The sequence below is a fragment of the Apium graveolens genome, chromosome 4 (genome assembly GCF_009905375.1).
Source record: "Apium graveolens cultivar Ventura chromosome 4, ASM990537v1, whole genome shotgun sequence".
NCBI lineage: Eukaryota > Viridiplantae > Streptophyta > Magnoliopsida > Apiales > Apiaceae > Apium > Apium graveolens.
This window is the reverse complement of record NC_133650.1, coordinates 296,464,925-296,482,765: the sequence shown is the minus strand read 5'-3', so window position 1 is coordinate 296,482,765 and position 17,841 is coordinate 296,464,925. Positions and strand designations below refer to the sequence as shown.

At 35.5% G+C, this 17,841-nt stretch overlaps 1 non-coding gene across 1 annotated transcript; it reads left to right on the top strand.

Annotated features, from left to right (window-relative positions):
- The first annotated feature begins 2,490 nt into the window (after positions 1–2,490).
- LOC141722121 (small nucleolar RNA R71) lies at positions 2,491–2,597 on the top strand. Its single transcript, XR_012575151.1, has one exon. It is a non-coding gene; the product is annotated as a small nucleolar RNA R71 (small nucleolar RNA).
- The last annotated feature ends 15,244 nt before the right edge of the window (positions 2,598–17,841 follow it).

Genomic DNA, 17,841 nt, shown 5'->3' with positions numbered 1-17,841 from the left:
CCAAATGAAACTCTGCGAAAAGCAAACGTGCCAAATGGACAAGTGAAGGTAGTCTTTTCCTGATCCTCTGGCGCAATACAAATCTAATTATACCCAGAATAGCCATCCAGAAGACAATAATACTCATGACCAGCCAACCTGTCAAGCATATGATCAATGAATGGAAGAGGGAAGTGATCCTTCCTCATGGCTTTGTTCAACTTTCGGTAATCCATGCATACTCTCCATCCTGTAACTGTACGAGTGGGGATGAGCTCATTCTTCTCATTTGCTACCACAGTAATACCTCCTTTCTTAGGCACACATTGTACGGGGCTCACCCAAGAACTGTCAGAAATAGGATAAATGATGCCTGCATCTAGCCATTTCAGAATTTCTTTCTTCACCACCTCTTTCATGATAGGATTAAGTCTGCGCTGCTGCTCAACAGTTGGCTTACTACCCTCTTCTAGCAGAATCTTATGCATACAATATGAAGGGCTGATCCCTTTGATGTCTGTTATGGTCCATCCAATAACTGATTTGAATTCTCTTAAAATCCTTAAGAGCTTGTCTTCCTCACTACCTGAAAGGTCAGTTGCAATAATAACAGGTAAAGTAGATGCATCACCTAAAAAAGCATACCTCAAGTGTTCAGGTAATGGCTTGAGCTCCAAGGTAGGTGTTTCCTCAATTGATGGTTTGAGTTTTCCTTCAGCATTCTTGAGGTCAGAAGTACCAAGAGATTCAAACGGCATGTCCAGCTTTCGCTTCCAGGGAGAAGCATTAAGATATTGTAATTGCTCGTTACCATCTTCATCATCACTGTCAAAATCCTCCACTAAGGCCTTTTCCAATGCATCAAACATTAGCATATGATCGAGTTCTGAAATAACCGCAGAATCAATCACATCCACTTTTAAGCTCTCCTCATCTTCTGTAGGGAATTTCATTGCCTTGAACACATTGAAGGTCACATCCTGATCTTGTACCCGCATAGTAAGTTCACCTTTCTGCACATCGATCAAGGTACGGCCAGTAGCCAAGAAAGGTCTTCCCAAGATTATGGGAATCTTCTTATCTTCCTCGAAATCCAGAATAATAAAATCTGCAGGAAAGAAGAGCTTATCCACCTTGACTAGCACATCCTCCACTATGCCCCTTGGGTAAGTAATAGAACGATCAGCCAATTGCAGAGACATGTATGTGGGTTTTGGATCAGGCAAATCCAACCTTTTTAAAGATCGACAACGACATCAGATTGATGCTTGCTCCCAAATCACAAAGGCACTTGTCAAAAGTCAACTTGCCAATGGTGCAAGGAATGGTGAAACTACCTGGATCTTTAAGCTTTGGAGGTAACTTTTATTGCAGAACAGCACTGCATTCTTCCGTTAGAGCAACGGTCTCAAGGTCATCCAGTTTCACCTTCCTTGAAAGAATACTTTTCATAAACTTCGCATAACTAGGCATTTTTTCCAGAGCCTCAGCGAAAGGTATATTGATGTGAAGTTTCTTGAACACCTCCAGAAACTTACCGAACTGTTTATCCAGCTTTTGTTGCTGCAATCTCTTTGGGAAATGTGGTGGAGGATAGAGTTATTTCTCCCCTGTATTACCCTCAGGCAGAGTGTGTTCAACAGTAGTCTTCCTTGGTTCTGCCGCTTTCTCCTTTTGCTTAGCTTCTTCATCTCTAACTTCAGCTTCTCCTTCTTTTACCTTTTCAGCATCAGCAACTTTCCCAGACCTTAAGGTAATAGCCTTGACTTTCTCTTTAGCTTCCTTCCTGCCTGGTACTTCCGTGTCACTGGAAAGTGTGCCAGGTTGATGATTGAGCACTGTATTGGCTATTTGACCGATTTGATTTTCCAAGGTCTTGATAGAAACCGCCTGACTCTTGCATAACAGCTTAAGTTCCTCAAAATCCGCACTAGTAGGTGTAGCTGCACTTCCCTATTGAGGATATGATGCCTTTGAGCATACTGCTGTGGTTGCTAGAATCCAGGTGGATTAAACTGTTTACTCACACCTTGCTGATATAGTGGCTGAATAGCATTCTGATTATTACCTCAGCTGAAATTTGGATGATTTCTGTTGTTAGGATGATAAGTAGCTGGCACAGGCTGCTGTTGTCGCTGATAATTATTCACATACTGAACAGATTCGTTGACAAGAGAACACTGATCCGTAGCATGAGAACCTGCACAAAGCTCACAGACCATAGCTATTTGATTAACTCCATATATAGCTAGAGAATCAACCTTCATCGACAGCATTTGGAGCTGTGCTGTAATAGCGGTGGCTGCATCGACTTCCAGAATACCTGCTACCTTCCCAGGCATCATCCTCTGAGTTGGGTTTTGATGCTCATTTGTAGCCATAGTCTCGATAAGATTATAAGCCTCAGTATAGCTTTTGGCCCATAAGGCGCCTCTAGCTGCTGCATCGAGCATGGGCCGAGATTGGGCCTCCAAACCATTATAGAAACCAGTGATCACCATCCAATCGGGCATTCCATGATGTGGACACTTTTTCAATATTTCCTTGTAGCGTTCCCAAGCTTCGCACATAGATTCTGTAGGTTGCTGCGCAAACTGAGTAAGAGCACTCCTCATAGCAGCAGTCTTTGCCATCAGATAAAACTTTACCAAAAACTTTTGCGTAAAATCTTGCCAAGTAGTGATGGACCCAGCTGGTTCAGAATGTAACCAGTCCTTAGCTTTGTCCCTCAGTGAGAATGGGAAAAGCCTCATCTTGATAGCCTCATCAGTCACGCCATTATACTTGAAAGTGCTGCAGATCTCGACAAAATTCCTTATGTGCATGTTGGGATCTTCAGTCGCAGCTCCTCCAAAAGAAACAGAATTCTGCACCATCTGAATAGTGCCCGGCTTGATTTCAAAGGTGTTAGCTTGAATAGCCGGATGAAGAATGCTTGACTGAATGTCATCAATTTTAGGCCGAGAAAAGTCCATAAGAGCTGGATCAGCCTGAACAATACGATCACCCATGATTACTGGTTATTTCTGCTCAGTTCCTGAATCCGAATCTTCAAAATCTATCTTCTCCGGAATATCAAGAACTTCGTCTGTCTCCTCAGCTGTATCTAAAGTCCTCTTGCGAGTACGAGAACGAGTTTGCATAAACGCTCGCTAAAGTACCTGAAACACAACCAGAAACAATAAGTAACAAATACGCCCTAATCACTGAGTCATAACAACCAATGATGGTAAGTACATAAACTAAACAAATACGCCGAGTCCCCGGCAGCGGCGCCAAAAACTTGTTAGGGCGAAAACACGCGCTAATAATACACGCAAGTATACGCGTTCGCAAGTAATATAGAATACTTTCTAGTTCGTTCTCACAGAGACTCAGACTAATTATTGTTTAATTAAACTCACTCACCAATGTATGATTACTTCTCAATGTTAAGACACTAACACTTAGAATTGTTGACTAAATATTAACTACAATTAACTACTTAATTAATCACTTAATTAACACTTCGAATTAACAATATTAAAACACTCATGAGATCATAACTTCATTACTACTTCCTTCAATAGTTATTGTTATTATCCTTAGCATGCAACAGTGATGATATTAATCGAATAACACGAAACTGATAAAAGCCAACTTTCATTGTACTAATACCATTCTACCAAGCATCCACAATTAAGACAGAAGTTGAATAGTCATCAATTATGTTGAGTTCCTATATGTCCACAGAAATTGACAACATAACGATTTAAGCACAAGTTATTCCTTTTGATTACACAGGGCGAATAAAACTGTTAGAGTTACCCACTAATCATGCACATCATACATGAACCTATGCTAGTATGGCAAATTCTAAATCTCAAGATCCACCGTCGCTTCACAAGAGATTAACACCCTATCTTATATGTTCGCGACGCACATAAGACGAATACACATAACCAATACTAGATATCATACAATCATCACACACTAAGGCATTAAACAATTAACTAAAAAATTCTATAGTAAATCTGTTACGACCCCATGATCACGATTAGCCCATAATAGCACTTATCGTCATCATGGGTTCATATGAAAACATGATAAACAAACACAAAAGAATAATAACTAAACTAATTATATTAAACCAGAGTACGCCACAAGAGTAATTAGATTCAAAGTAAGAAAACTAGCATCCAACGTTACAACGAAATAAAGAATCACAAGAAAATATGCTTCCTCTTCGTTGCTGTGTGCTAAAACAGTCCTCTTCCTTATCTCCTTCGCTCCTTGCTTAATACCACGATCCAACCTTATGAAAACGTCTCCAAATCTACTTATATAATAGTCCCATAAAACTCAGATTACATAGAAGTTGGAAGCCAAACAAAAGTAGAAGTCTTAAAATAATTATTTAATTTCCCAACCCTGCGCGGCCGCTCAGCATAGCTGAGCGGGTCTGCGCGGCCGCTCAGCATAGCTGAGCGGGCGCTCAGGACCCTACTGGATTTTCCTGAGTTTGCTCCGTTTCTTCGCCGTAATCTGCCCCTTTCTTTCCTCTCGTAATGGTGAACACATGCCAAGGCTTATTCTTGATGATTACTCCTCCGAAATGCAACTAATACCCTGAAATACATAAACACTAGAAAAACGCATCAAATACACAAAATACTTGATTTTAAGGCACCAATTTAAGCTATTTTAAGACGTCCTAAGTGGTATAAAATGCCACTTATCATTTCCATCTCCATAAGAAACTCCTGGGCCAGCTTTCTCCACAAAGTCTGATAGCAGGACTTTATTTCCAGTCATATGTCCTGAACATCCACTATCACGAACTAGGATGTTTTTTCTGTTGCCCTGCAATCACAAAAGCCATTAATGATTAGTTTTAAGGACCCAGACTTGCTTGGATCCTTTGGCCTTATTAAGTTTGTTAGTATTTGCAGCGGATTTAATTTCAGAGTTTATGCTAACATGTAGTTTATCAGACTTTACAATATCAGACTTTGCATCAGAACTTACACTAGAAGAAATTAAAACAACTTTCTTCAAAAAAGGTTTTATTTGATAATAATCATAGTACAAACTATGATATTCCTTACAAGTATAAATGGAATGCCATAAACTACCACAATGAAAATAAGGATTTTGTGGCTTAAATCTAACAGACTGACTCTTAACTCCTGACTTTGAAGGTAAGGAGTTTATATTTTTATTCTTCCTGCAAAAAGAAGCTAGATGGTTAGAATTTCCACAGTTATAGCATTTCTTTCTAGGAGCATTGGGAACAGGCATATAATTATTGCTTTTATTCACACCTTCCTTTCTATTCCTATTTTTCCTAGGTGGCTTTACCTTGTTTACATTCTTAACCTCTTTCAAGTTATACTTAAGCTGCTTCTTTGTCATTAAGCCTATGTTGACTTCAGTTGGCTTATCCTGTTTTGGTTTTTCAGAAGTTGACTCTGCCTTAACTTCTGATTTATCAATATCAGACTTTACAACTACAAACTTAACAGGATTTACCTTTGGCTTATTAGTCTGTTTAACAATAATTGACTTAACTTGTTCAGTTCCTGTTTCACTTTTATCATCTTCATAACCTAAGCCCTCTTTCCAGTTTCCACTACTTAGTAAATTTTGAGTTGTTCTGCCAGAGTTAGTCCAAGTCCTGATAATCTCTCTTTCCTTTTCTAACTCAGTTTTTAGAGATTGATTAAATTTTAACACTTCATCTCTAACATAAAAAGTATCATCTCTTTCTTTCTGAGTTTGATGGAACATAACTAACTCCTTTTCTAAATAGTCATTCCTTTTCTTAAAATCCAGATTTTCAGAAGTTAACCTATAACATGTTAAAGTCTGATCTCTATAGCTAATGAACATGGTTTTAAGATAAGATCTCAACTCAGTAATATCATCAGTATGAAAAGCATAAGTTGTTTGAGGTACCTTTAACTCAACAGCGTCAGAACTGCTATCAGCATTTGCCATTAAGGCATAGTTCACCTCATTTTCAGAATCTAAAGTGTATGTCCAACTTTTCTTCTTTGTGACAAGTACCTTGCCTTTGTCACCTTTTTCTTTCTTGTAATCAGGAGATATGTGGTCTTTCTCACCACAACTGTAGCATTTAACATTTGAGTAATCTCCTCTGTCAGACTTTCCTGTTTTGCCTTCAGATTTTCTGAATCCCTTCTTATCAGAACTTCCACTTTTCTTGGAAAACTTCTTTCCCCTTCTGAATTTCCTGTAGGCTATCTTTGTGATACCCTTCACTATAAGGGCACACAATCTCATCATCTCTTCATCAACATCCATCTCAGATAGACTTTCAGTTTTTGAATCCTCATCATTATCAGAACTTGATGACTCAGTATCAGACTTTGTGATGAGAGCCTTTCCTTTTCCTTTCTTTGAGACAGCCACTTTGGGGGATTCCTCCTCAGCCTTGAGAGCAACTGTTCTTGACTTTCTCCCATGCCTCTTGCTTCTTTGATCCATCTTAAGTTCATGAGTTTTGAGCATACCATAAATTTCATCAAGAGTAGTTTCATCAAGAGCATAGTTATCTCTTATAGTGGTTGCCTTCAAATCCCAACTTTCAGGAAGAGTTAAAAGGAATTTAAGATTAGTATCTTCAAGATCATATTCCTTATCCACCAGTAACAGATCATTCAAGAGTTTGATAAATCTGTCATATAAGCCAGTTAATGACTCATCAGGTTTTGACTCAAAGTGCTCATACTCTTGAGTGAGTATAGTCCTCATGTTCTTCTTAATTGCATCAGTTCCCTGGCATCTTGTTTCCAAGGCATCCCATATCTCCTTTGCAGTCTTGCAGTTTATTACCCTGTTTGACATCACAATATCAATGGCACTATGTAACAAATGCCTTACCTTTGCATCATTGGCAATAGATGAGATATCTTCAGCTGTATATTCACTTTTCTCCTTTGGTACGATCTTTGCTGGCTGATCTGCAACTACAACAGAGAGCTTGGTTGGCTTATGTGGTCCTTCTTTAATTCTATCAATGTATTCTGGATCTGTAGCTTCCAGAAACATAGTCATCCTCACTTTCCATATGGGATACTCAGAAGGTTTCAGTATGGGAACCCTAATAGTCTCATTCGATTATGGATTTGAGTTTTTGGAGTTTCTTTAGTTTTCTTGGGCTTGGTTGGAGTTTGTTCTTCTTCAGACATGATTGTTTTGGATCTTTACTGTATATGTGTTAATAGAAGGCTCTGATACCACTTGTTAGGTCACACACTATAGAAGGGGGTTGAATACAGTGTATAGTACAATCAAATCAAATTAAGAACACAAGTATGAAACACAAAATAATCTTATTAATGAAACAGTATTACAATGAAACCGTTTTCTCTCAGTGATGAACAAATATCACGAGAGCTGCTAGGGTTACAATGAATAATATTCTCGATTTAGATAACACATCTAGTGTAAACCATATGTTGTGTTTATATAGACACACAGTTACAAGATAATCTTCTAATTGATATCGAATATGATTCTGTGTCCTAAAATATATCAACTAGTTATCTTTTCCTCCAAATCTTCTATTCTTCATAGAATTCTTTTCCATGCATATATCTTCTTGTTTTAGTCTTGATCTTCTTTCCTTTCAATCAGCCGTCTTCCTTATCTGAAAGTCTTCTTAAGTCCTGGTATTATCTCCTGATAAATATCTTCTGATATTTTAAGTTCTGATAACTTAAGTTCTGATATCTTAAGTTCTGACTTCAGTATAAGTACTGATTTCCAGTTAAGTCCCGATTTGTCCTGTTAGTCAAGATCTGAAAACTAAACACAAATCATTATTAGACATGACATCACAAATATATCTAATAAGTTCCTTCTTCAACTTGTTAAAAGCAACAAGACAACTCTCATCAAAATCAAATAGACTATATTTTTCCATTAAGTTACAAAGAGGTCGAGAAATTTTAGAGAAATCCTTAATAAAATGATGGTAAAAATCGGCGTGTACAAGAAAACTTCTGATTCCCTTCACATATGAAGGTGGCGACCATTTCATAATCACTTTAATTTTTGCCCTGTAAACCTCAAAGCCTTTATTCAAAATTTTGTTCCCAAACACAATACTGTCATTTACTATAAAATGGCACTTCTCCCAATTAAGAACAAGATTAGTCTCTTCACATCTCTGCAGTACTTGAAATAAATTGGTTAAACAAGTATCAAAGGAAGAACCATATACAGTGAAGTAATCCATTAATACTTCCATTATTTTTCCTATAAAATCGGAGAATATAGTCACCATAAGTCGCTGAAAAGTAGACGGCTCATTATACAAGTCAAAAGGTAGCCTATGACATGCAAAAGTACCATAAGGACAAGTAAATGTTGTGAAACGCCCCCAAATTCGGGGTCAGAGGATTTGGTCATCACTATGAAACTTCAATCCAAATCAACCTATTAAATCAATAATTAAATGCCAGTGGAAGATATTTATCATTTATGACCCCAAACTAATCCAAGATATTTTAAGGTTACAGTTCTAGAAACAAGAATTCCAAATTCCATAAATAAATTTTTCACTTTCTTTTAAAACTCTTTTCAATAATTTACAAACTCAAAACTAAAACCGCTAGTAAAACTTCGAAAAGAAGTATACTAGGCCCAACTATAAAATACACAACTCTAATATAATATAATATAAACAACTTTATACAATAAAACTTACACTAGTCCGCAAACCCTGGACCAACCACCTTTCAAAAACTTCTTCTTTGCGTCCTCGAATTACGCAGCTAAACAACGCAAGTTAATCCTCACTAGAGGTTAAATTTGAAAACAGGCAAGTATGAGGGAAAGAAATGCTCAACAAGATCATTGTAATATATATATGGTTTTTTTGAATAAAAACCGACATCTGCATCAGAGCAGAACATTTAAAAATCATAATTGCTGAATCAGAAAATTTATTAAAGAATTGGATAATTTTTTCTCACTGTATTCGAAACTCTTTTTGATATTTTCGAGTGAAAGGATTCAACAATACTTTGAATCTTGACGATAATAAAACTCGTAAAACAGTGTTTACGGAAATATCGTAAACAGCATCAACATGAAACAATGATTATGGAATGAATCATAAACTTTATTCAAAACCGAACTCTTGATATTAATACTCATTTTGTTGTCATATCAAATTAGATATCAATATGAACTTTGATTCTCACAACATCACATACTGAAGTCAACATCAATCATCTATACTAATACCACCTTTGATATTTAACAACCTAAATATCCACATCATGCGGAAACTGAATCAAAATCGCATTTCACCTTTTATTCAAAACAGAAACAGTTGATAAATCATTCCTTATAAGATTATCAAAAGCAATATAATTATTTAGATTGGAACCAATTATGCACTATGTTGTTCCCGATGATCAGTCACAAAATAACACCGGTATCCCGCAGCCATACCGTGAATATAGGTCCACCCGTATCCCGCAGCCATACGGTACCTATAGGGCACTAGAAAAGGCATATTTCGCCTTGTAAGATATTACACTTCCGTATAATAGCTCACGCTGGACCGGTGCCTCGGCCTCTTACGCAACCAGTAACCATCCAATCTTAAAACATTTATTGAAAAAGGGGTCATAATACTCGACACCCGAAATAATTTTATTCCCCCATTCACTTAGGCAGGAATACTCGCAACCAAATCATTTTTCTCAAAATCCAAAATATTTATATATCCAGTAATTTGATAAGTAAATATATTTAACTATTCTGAACATAGAATAGCATAGAGTACTTGCATAATAAGCATTTAATTCAGCGATATGTAAAACATTTATCTATTCTGAACTGAGAATAGGGAAAGCAATATTTGCATAAGAAGATTTAAAATAAATATCACTTGAACAATAAGTGATGATAGGGATACTTGCCTTTGGATTTTAGAAGTTAGTCACACTCGCAACGATACATCTATTTTGATATTCTGTCTCAAAACATCACCGTCTTTTACTTTGCTAAATCTCTGATATGATGCTCATGCAGTGCTGCAACCCAATATTCCATACTATTCAACTCTAGTCTTCATCCATTCCATCTGGTCCTGATCGTCTTGAAAGACTCGTATCTATAATTAAAAGATACAACTTTAATCGCCTAAACGATAATCACTCAACGAACTGCGCGTCAACACCCTATCGTTTACCCATACGATAGCCCACACATAATTATAACAGTCCAACACAAGACTCTTGACCCACGTACGTACATAATTCATATAGCATGTAAACACATAACTCACGTATCACATAATCCACATCACATATGACTCGGTCCGTCAAAAGGTTCGACTCTGTAGGTTTAAAACAGAAATCGGGTCAAAATACGACTTTTGATAAATACGCGACTCAAAATCAATTTTAAAATCAAGCGACATTTCGAAACAAAAAGTATTTGGGTCTCGAAAGTATTTTTAATGAAATCAGAATATTTTTCTGAGTCTATACGCGTTCGTTTCGTATTAAATGGACGAACGGTTTATTTATTACGAATAAAATAAGAATAAATCAAAACAAATTATAAATAATTGAATCAAATTATGATTTTTGAAAATAATAAAAGATAATAATTTGAAATTGAAATAAATATCTTAAAAAAAAATTCGAAATAAAGTCTTTGTAAAACAGATTTTTCCGGGGTCATACCCCTCAAAATCAATCTCAAACAACACAATTCAACTGTACTCTAATAAAATCAATAAATTTAAAACACAAAATGATTTATATTTGCACGTATAAACACGCCAGAAATGAAAAACACGGCAAAAAGCGACTTCTACAAAAACTTCTAAAAATTATGAAATAAATATATAAATACTAACATGCTATAATATACACAAGTACGAAGGCGGAATTTCGGAATCGTTACCCAAAATAAATTATGATCACCCCGAAGAGAATATATGATGTCCGGAAAATATCTCCGAAAAAATCCAAAATTAATAGCCATAGACATATACACGCTGAGATGCTGTGTGGGGTAATCACCGCCTCCAAACTCTTTTTCTACGCCCCGAAAATAAATTAAAACGGAGAATATGCCGTGCAAATTATCTCCTCAAAACCTTGCAATATATGTACCTATGCGTAGGTATCGAAGCGCTGATCGTTTATATATATAACAATTGAAATTTGGACGGACGGTTGAGAAGATATGAAAAATTGAATATTAAAAGAAAATAAATAAACAGGGAGAAGGGAGAGTAGAAAGAAACAGAAAGGAGGGATAAAGAAAAGGGGGAACTGATGGGGGAAATAAGGGGGAGGGGCGGTTAGGTGACAGGTGGGGGGTGGGTGGCTGGGTAGATTAGGTACACGGTTTTGTTTTTTTTTTCTCTTGCATTGCCACGCATCAATAAATTTTTGAGAATTAAACACGTGTTCAATGACTTGACACATAAACCTGAGTGCCTCGATTCTGTCCCGCATCCATAATTTAACGATATACTTTACGGATAAAAACAAATCAAAATAATTCAAAATTAATTATATAATTCCCAAAATATTCAAAAACTAATAAAATAAAATTTTTATAATTTTTAAAGCATTTTTGAATTGTGTAACATACCCGCATTTTACAAGTAACGAACCGAGCTGCACTTGAAACAAATTCAGAAAATCACGAAAATAGTCTTAAAATGTTACAAATATCCCGAAGTTTATAAAAACATAAATTTTGTAATTTTAAAATACTTTTTGAAATGTAATTTATATCCGCTTTTAACAATTAAATGATTTAACGCGCGAGTAAAATTAATCCCAAAAATTCTCAAAATAATTTTAAAATTCTCAGAATATTCCAAACTTAAGTAAATATGAGTTTCGTAATATTTGAAGAATTTTAGAATTAAATACGGATTTTACAAATAAATGTAAATACTTAAATGACTGGAAATAAAATAAAGAAAACGTGTAAAAGACAATCTCATATATATATATGGGTAGGACACCAGCTGCAGATGTCAGTGCTTGATACAAAAGCCTATGATATATCAGTCGTACTGCTACTACTATCAGTCAAAGTTAGTAGCTACACTCATACAAACTAGTCATACAATACTATATTTCCTCTATCAACAAAAATGTACATGATACAACACTCCTCTATCTGCTAGTCTCAGAATCCTGGTGGCACGTGACTCAACTCCTCCTGCAATGCCTCTAGCACTGCCTCGGTAAGTCCCAACGCTCTACGATATGTTGTCTCTGCACTAATATCCTGTTGTCTCAGATCCGTAAGTTGCTGAGAACTAACTCGGTAAATCTAACGTAACCTCTCCCTCAATATGTAATATGATCGTAATGCTCGGACGGAACCATCCGCCTGCGTCTCAAACAATCCAAGGATCTCTCTGCACTGGTTCTGCCATCGAATCCTCTCATCTCTCTCCGCCTGAAAATGTTGATAAGTCACTGTATGATGCTCACGAAGATCCGTGCTAGAACCTCGAGAAGGTAACGGCCCATCTACTACTATCTCATCCATGAACTTCGGCTGTGGAAACTGATATACTCCGGGAACAGGGGCATAAATAGCTAATGGGGCAGGAAATAAGACAGGTTGTTCATAGGTGCATACACTGGTGGCTCTGCCTCTGGCTCCATCTGTGGAATATCTGGAATCTCAGGCTGCGGTACTGGAATCTGCGGCTCTAGGTCATCCCACTGTGGAAGATCAATCATATCAGGAACATCAAACATCGGTAACTCCAAAGGTGGAAAGTCAGGCATCTCCGGCTCAAAATAAGGAAAATAATCAACAAAGTCTGGTACCTCTGGTGGAGGTGGTATCTCTGGTGCTGGTCCAGGTGGCAATGGTGGAGGTGGTGGCAATGGAGGAAACATCTGCACTGATACTGGGGCTAGTACTGGTGCTGCTACTGGGTCTGACTCAGTCCGCTCTGACGAAGAAGCCATCTAATACCAATAACAATAATAACACAAAAACAAATCAAACCACATTCCTAAAATCATAACTTCTAATCACATAAACAAACAATCCTAACATTCTTACTTCCATCCTATCTAATTTTCCTATCTTATCTTAATCCTAACGTTCTTGTTTTCAAGGGTCAATCCTAAGCTCTGATGCCAACTATAACACCTTCCAAATCCAGGGTATAGATTTGGGGCATTATTAACAACAACTACAAACTAAACCTGCACAAGGGGAATATAAATATAATAATTACCCCGAACTATTACTACTCAGGATCTTTTAAGGGTTGAGTGGAAAACAAGAACCACATACTACACTTTATTACAAACCCAAATAAAATAATTTATCTTAAGAACTCTCTTTGTTACAAAAGTTTATTCTATCTACATTCTCACCTCACAAATTTTATTCAAACTACATAAAACTTTTATTCAACCCAACATTACTACTTATCCTGCTACACCTGATCTGGTAATTCAAAGCTCTCTTCGGGAATAGGAAGGAACACTCTTGGTATAAGAGGGTCCCGCTGTTTGACTCGCTTCCTGACTACGCGGGTCCTGATGGGCTACCTTAACTGTAAAATAATAGGAATAACAATAAAAAGGGATGAGCCAAAATTGTTCAACAAGCCTGCAATAATATATATAGTATAAAGAGAGAGAAATAAGTGAACCAATAAGCTGCTGGTTTGAACAACCATCTGAATCTGTATAGGATAATAATTTGCCAACACTGGCGAGTGCCAAATGAACAAGACTGGAAACAAGAACCAATATATGCACTATAACCCGCTGATCAGTCAGGATACAGTGCGGATCTATACCCAACTGCATAGACCCAACCAACATAAAGAGTACTCAGGCAACTATGGCCTATTAAATAATGGTCTAGGTAAAACCCAGCCCGTATAGTAACCATCCAGTCCAAGGTATAGTATCCGGAACAATCGGAATGCTTTTGATATATCCCAATACCAGGATATACCAGAGTATATGTAACAAGGGTAAAAGTATTGGAATATGAATAGAGGATTCAATAAATTGGGAGAAATCAAGAATCAAAATGAAATAGAAACAAGCATTAATAATTGGGTAACAGTGTATATGAACAATAATTATCAAAGGTAACTGATATGAGAAAAGAATTATAATTCACTATTCTGAATTTAGAATAGGGGAAAAACTTGTCTTGCGCGTACTTAACCTGGTTCAACTCACCGCCTTCTGTCCCTAGCTTGCTCTGCCTTGCTAATACTGAACCAATCATAGAAAGATAGTCGTTTAGATAACTTACTATATACGTGTATCTCGAATTGATACCACACAACCTTATCAATCTACCCATGCGTTTCTATCTGACTCGCATATATACACATTTTATTATATAGCACGTAAGGTTCACATAATCACGTAAAACACATAGCACATAAAGCACATAATTAATTTTTAGACTTATAATTATTTTTAGAATCGATTCTAGACTCTTCTTTATAATAATTAACCCTATCTGATTTTATTACAATTTTTCGAGATTTATTCGACTCGATTCTACCCCTAATACGGCCTATGAACAATTAATTATCACAAAACCACTCTCTTCCGGAAGAAATTATAACTTACAACTATTTTTATTGGATTCGTTTCATTTTTCTGAGTCTAGGGGTCTTCGTTTCGCTCAAATCGGACTAACGGTTTAATTATTATGAATCAAACAAGATTTAATTAATTAATAATTAATTATAAATAATTAATTATAATTAAATAATCCTTAATTACATTTTTTTAAATAATTATCTAATAATTATTGTATTTTAAAATAATTAATCCCTAATTATTAGGATTAATTACTATTTATTACAATTATTCACAAATTAATAACACTTACTCGATCAGATCGATTATTTACAAATAATCAATCGATACAATTAACTGATACGCTATTTATCGAATAACTACTAATTACTCAAATTATAATCTACTCAACGATTAACTACTCGTATAAATACGAGCTACTCGCAATCCTCACATAATTATCGAACCATTATATTATTATTATTGTAACTTATACGATTTTTTTAATTAATTATCGATATTTAATTATACGATACAAATAATTATTACGAAATTCTTCCAATAACTATCGCTCGAATAATAATTCTAATTATCGAATCACTACTCGTATGAATACGAGTTACTCATAATATTAACTAATTATTGGATTATTAATTGTATTATTTAATTATTTTTAATCCTTATTTATTAATTAATTACCTAATTATTAATTAATTACCTAATTATTAATTAATTAGATAACTAATAAATAATTAAATAATTAATTTCATAATTAAATTTGAATTTATAATTTAATAAAATAATCCAGAAATTAAAAATACTATTTTTTAGAATTTAAAACTAATTTTTAATTAATTATTAGAATTATTAAAACTAATTTCTGATTTTTAGAAAATAGAATAAATATATAAAAAAAAACAGAAACATAACATCAGGATTCAGGGTCAGGGTTTTTGGATCAAACCCGGGTCGAAACCGGGTTGCAAACCGGGTCGAACCCGGGTCGGGAAGAACAGCAAGAACACGTGCCCAGAAACCGGCACGGCGGGGAAAATCCGGCGAACGGAAAAATCGGCCCAAAACGACTGGTTCGATCTCGTTCTTCACTGCTTTTGGTTCCTCAGCAACACAGACAACATCCCCTTCTGTTCACAGGCCTCCCTTCGTCCTCCTTCCTCGTCGAATACCACCGGAGACGAAGAACAACGGCGGCGTCGCCGCTTTTCCGACGAACACGAAACATAAGCCAAAAACTACGAAACCGGTGCCGTTCGACGGGAAAATCGACGATCTATACGTTCGTAATCATCAAAACATCAAACAACAACTAAAACTTCAAACCCGAATTCGCAATTAAAACCCGAAAATACAAATCAAAAATTAACTCAATAATCAGCGAAAATAAGTACATGAACCGAAACTACAGATCATAAGCTTCAAAACGAGTACTCACACGTTCGATTTGGATGCCGGAATCACGATCAAAATCGACTTTGATTCTCCTGCCCTGTTCTTCACTCAAACCCTAATCCCTTTTCTTTTTATTTTTTTCTGATTTTTAATAGTAATTAACTGATTAATTAATTATAAATCTGGTATTCATATTTATGAAAATAATATCCTAAATAAAATTAAGGGGCTGATTACACTCCTAATAAAAATATTTGACCCCAATTTTTATAATTTTTGGGTATTAATAATGAATTTTTAAATATCGAATAAATACAAAATTAATGCTAAAAATTCCCAAAAATTGTGAATATTACAAAAATGCAAAGAAAACTGATGTATGATAATTTCATGATCATATAAAAATAAAAATGTAATTTTATGGGGTTTTTGGTACCCGAAGGGGTCCGGAAAAGTCGTTTTTCGCGAAAAAGATAAATTTGTAAAACGTCTAGGGGTTCAGAATTGCGATATGATATAGGGCATTTTTGACAAAATAGGGCTAATGATTTTGTTTGAAATACGAGCTTTTAAAACATGGTTTTGAGCTGTACGGGTTTTGATATAAAATATATAACCTACGATAGAACACTCAATAAATATCCAAAACACGTTTGGATCAAAACAGACAACACGTAACACATAACAGTTAGGGTTTAATGACTCAACACATTTAATCACCTAATAATACACATAATCTATCATTATTATGATATAATACAAGAGTAATTTCTCGGTCGTTACAGTAGATCCAGTATTTACTTGTTACATTCTTATTTTTGTTGAGTTAAATCCTCGAATAAACAAATAGGCTATGACATATGCCTTTCATAAACCCAGAAAATAACTCAATTCTCCCATCATACTCATTTGATATCTTGACTGCATTAGCTTTGCAAACCTCTTGCAGAGTTTTTCATTAGTAGATCTAAAAATGATATTATCAACATATATCACTACACCATAGATGGTCTGATGTAATGTCTTTCTACTGTTACAATAGGCTAGAAAAGCATTACAATAGACCTATTGTAACAGTAAAGGACGTTGCACTTGCGAGCATTACATCAGGCCCCATATTGTAATACTTTGGCTACCTATTGTAACAGAACTAAAAGTATTACAATAGGCCCCTAATGTAACAGTGCATTGCCAATTGTTACATTTTATAGATGTTACATTAGGTTGAAATTATTTTGCAAAAGTGGGTCCCACATATGGGTCCGGGACTCAATATGGGTCCCACATGTGGGTCCGGGACTCCATATGGGTCCCACATGTGGGTCTGGGACTCAATGTCAAATATAAAATGCATATGTAAATTTAACTTTTAATTTTAAACATTTTAAAAAATATGATCTGTTTAAATATACCAATCCCATTACAATTTCCAAACCATACTACTAGGTAACAATATGAAGTCCAAAATATACTACTATATAACATCCAAACTACCCCAAACATTAACTACTACAACCCAGTATATATTACAACTACGACAAAAGTTCTAGAATACAACCAAAGTACATCGACAACCATAAATTTTGATAATGTATAATATGATATCTAAGAAGTTCGCCACGTTGAGTGACACAAGTGTCATTGTCTCCTTGATCACGTGATTTGGATAAAGAACTGTGTGTTTTTAACGTACCTACAAGATGATGACTGTTGATTAAGATAAATATATTCAGAAGCTAGCATTACAGATATGCAACTACCCATTCTAGTAACTAAGCATGTATATGTGATGTCATAAATCAAATAAATTGAATATGATTCAGATTCAAGCTTTCCATTTAAGACCTTACTTTCTGGCTCATCCTCTACGACT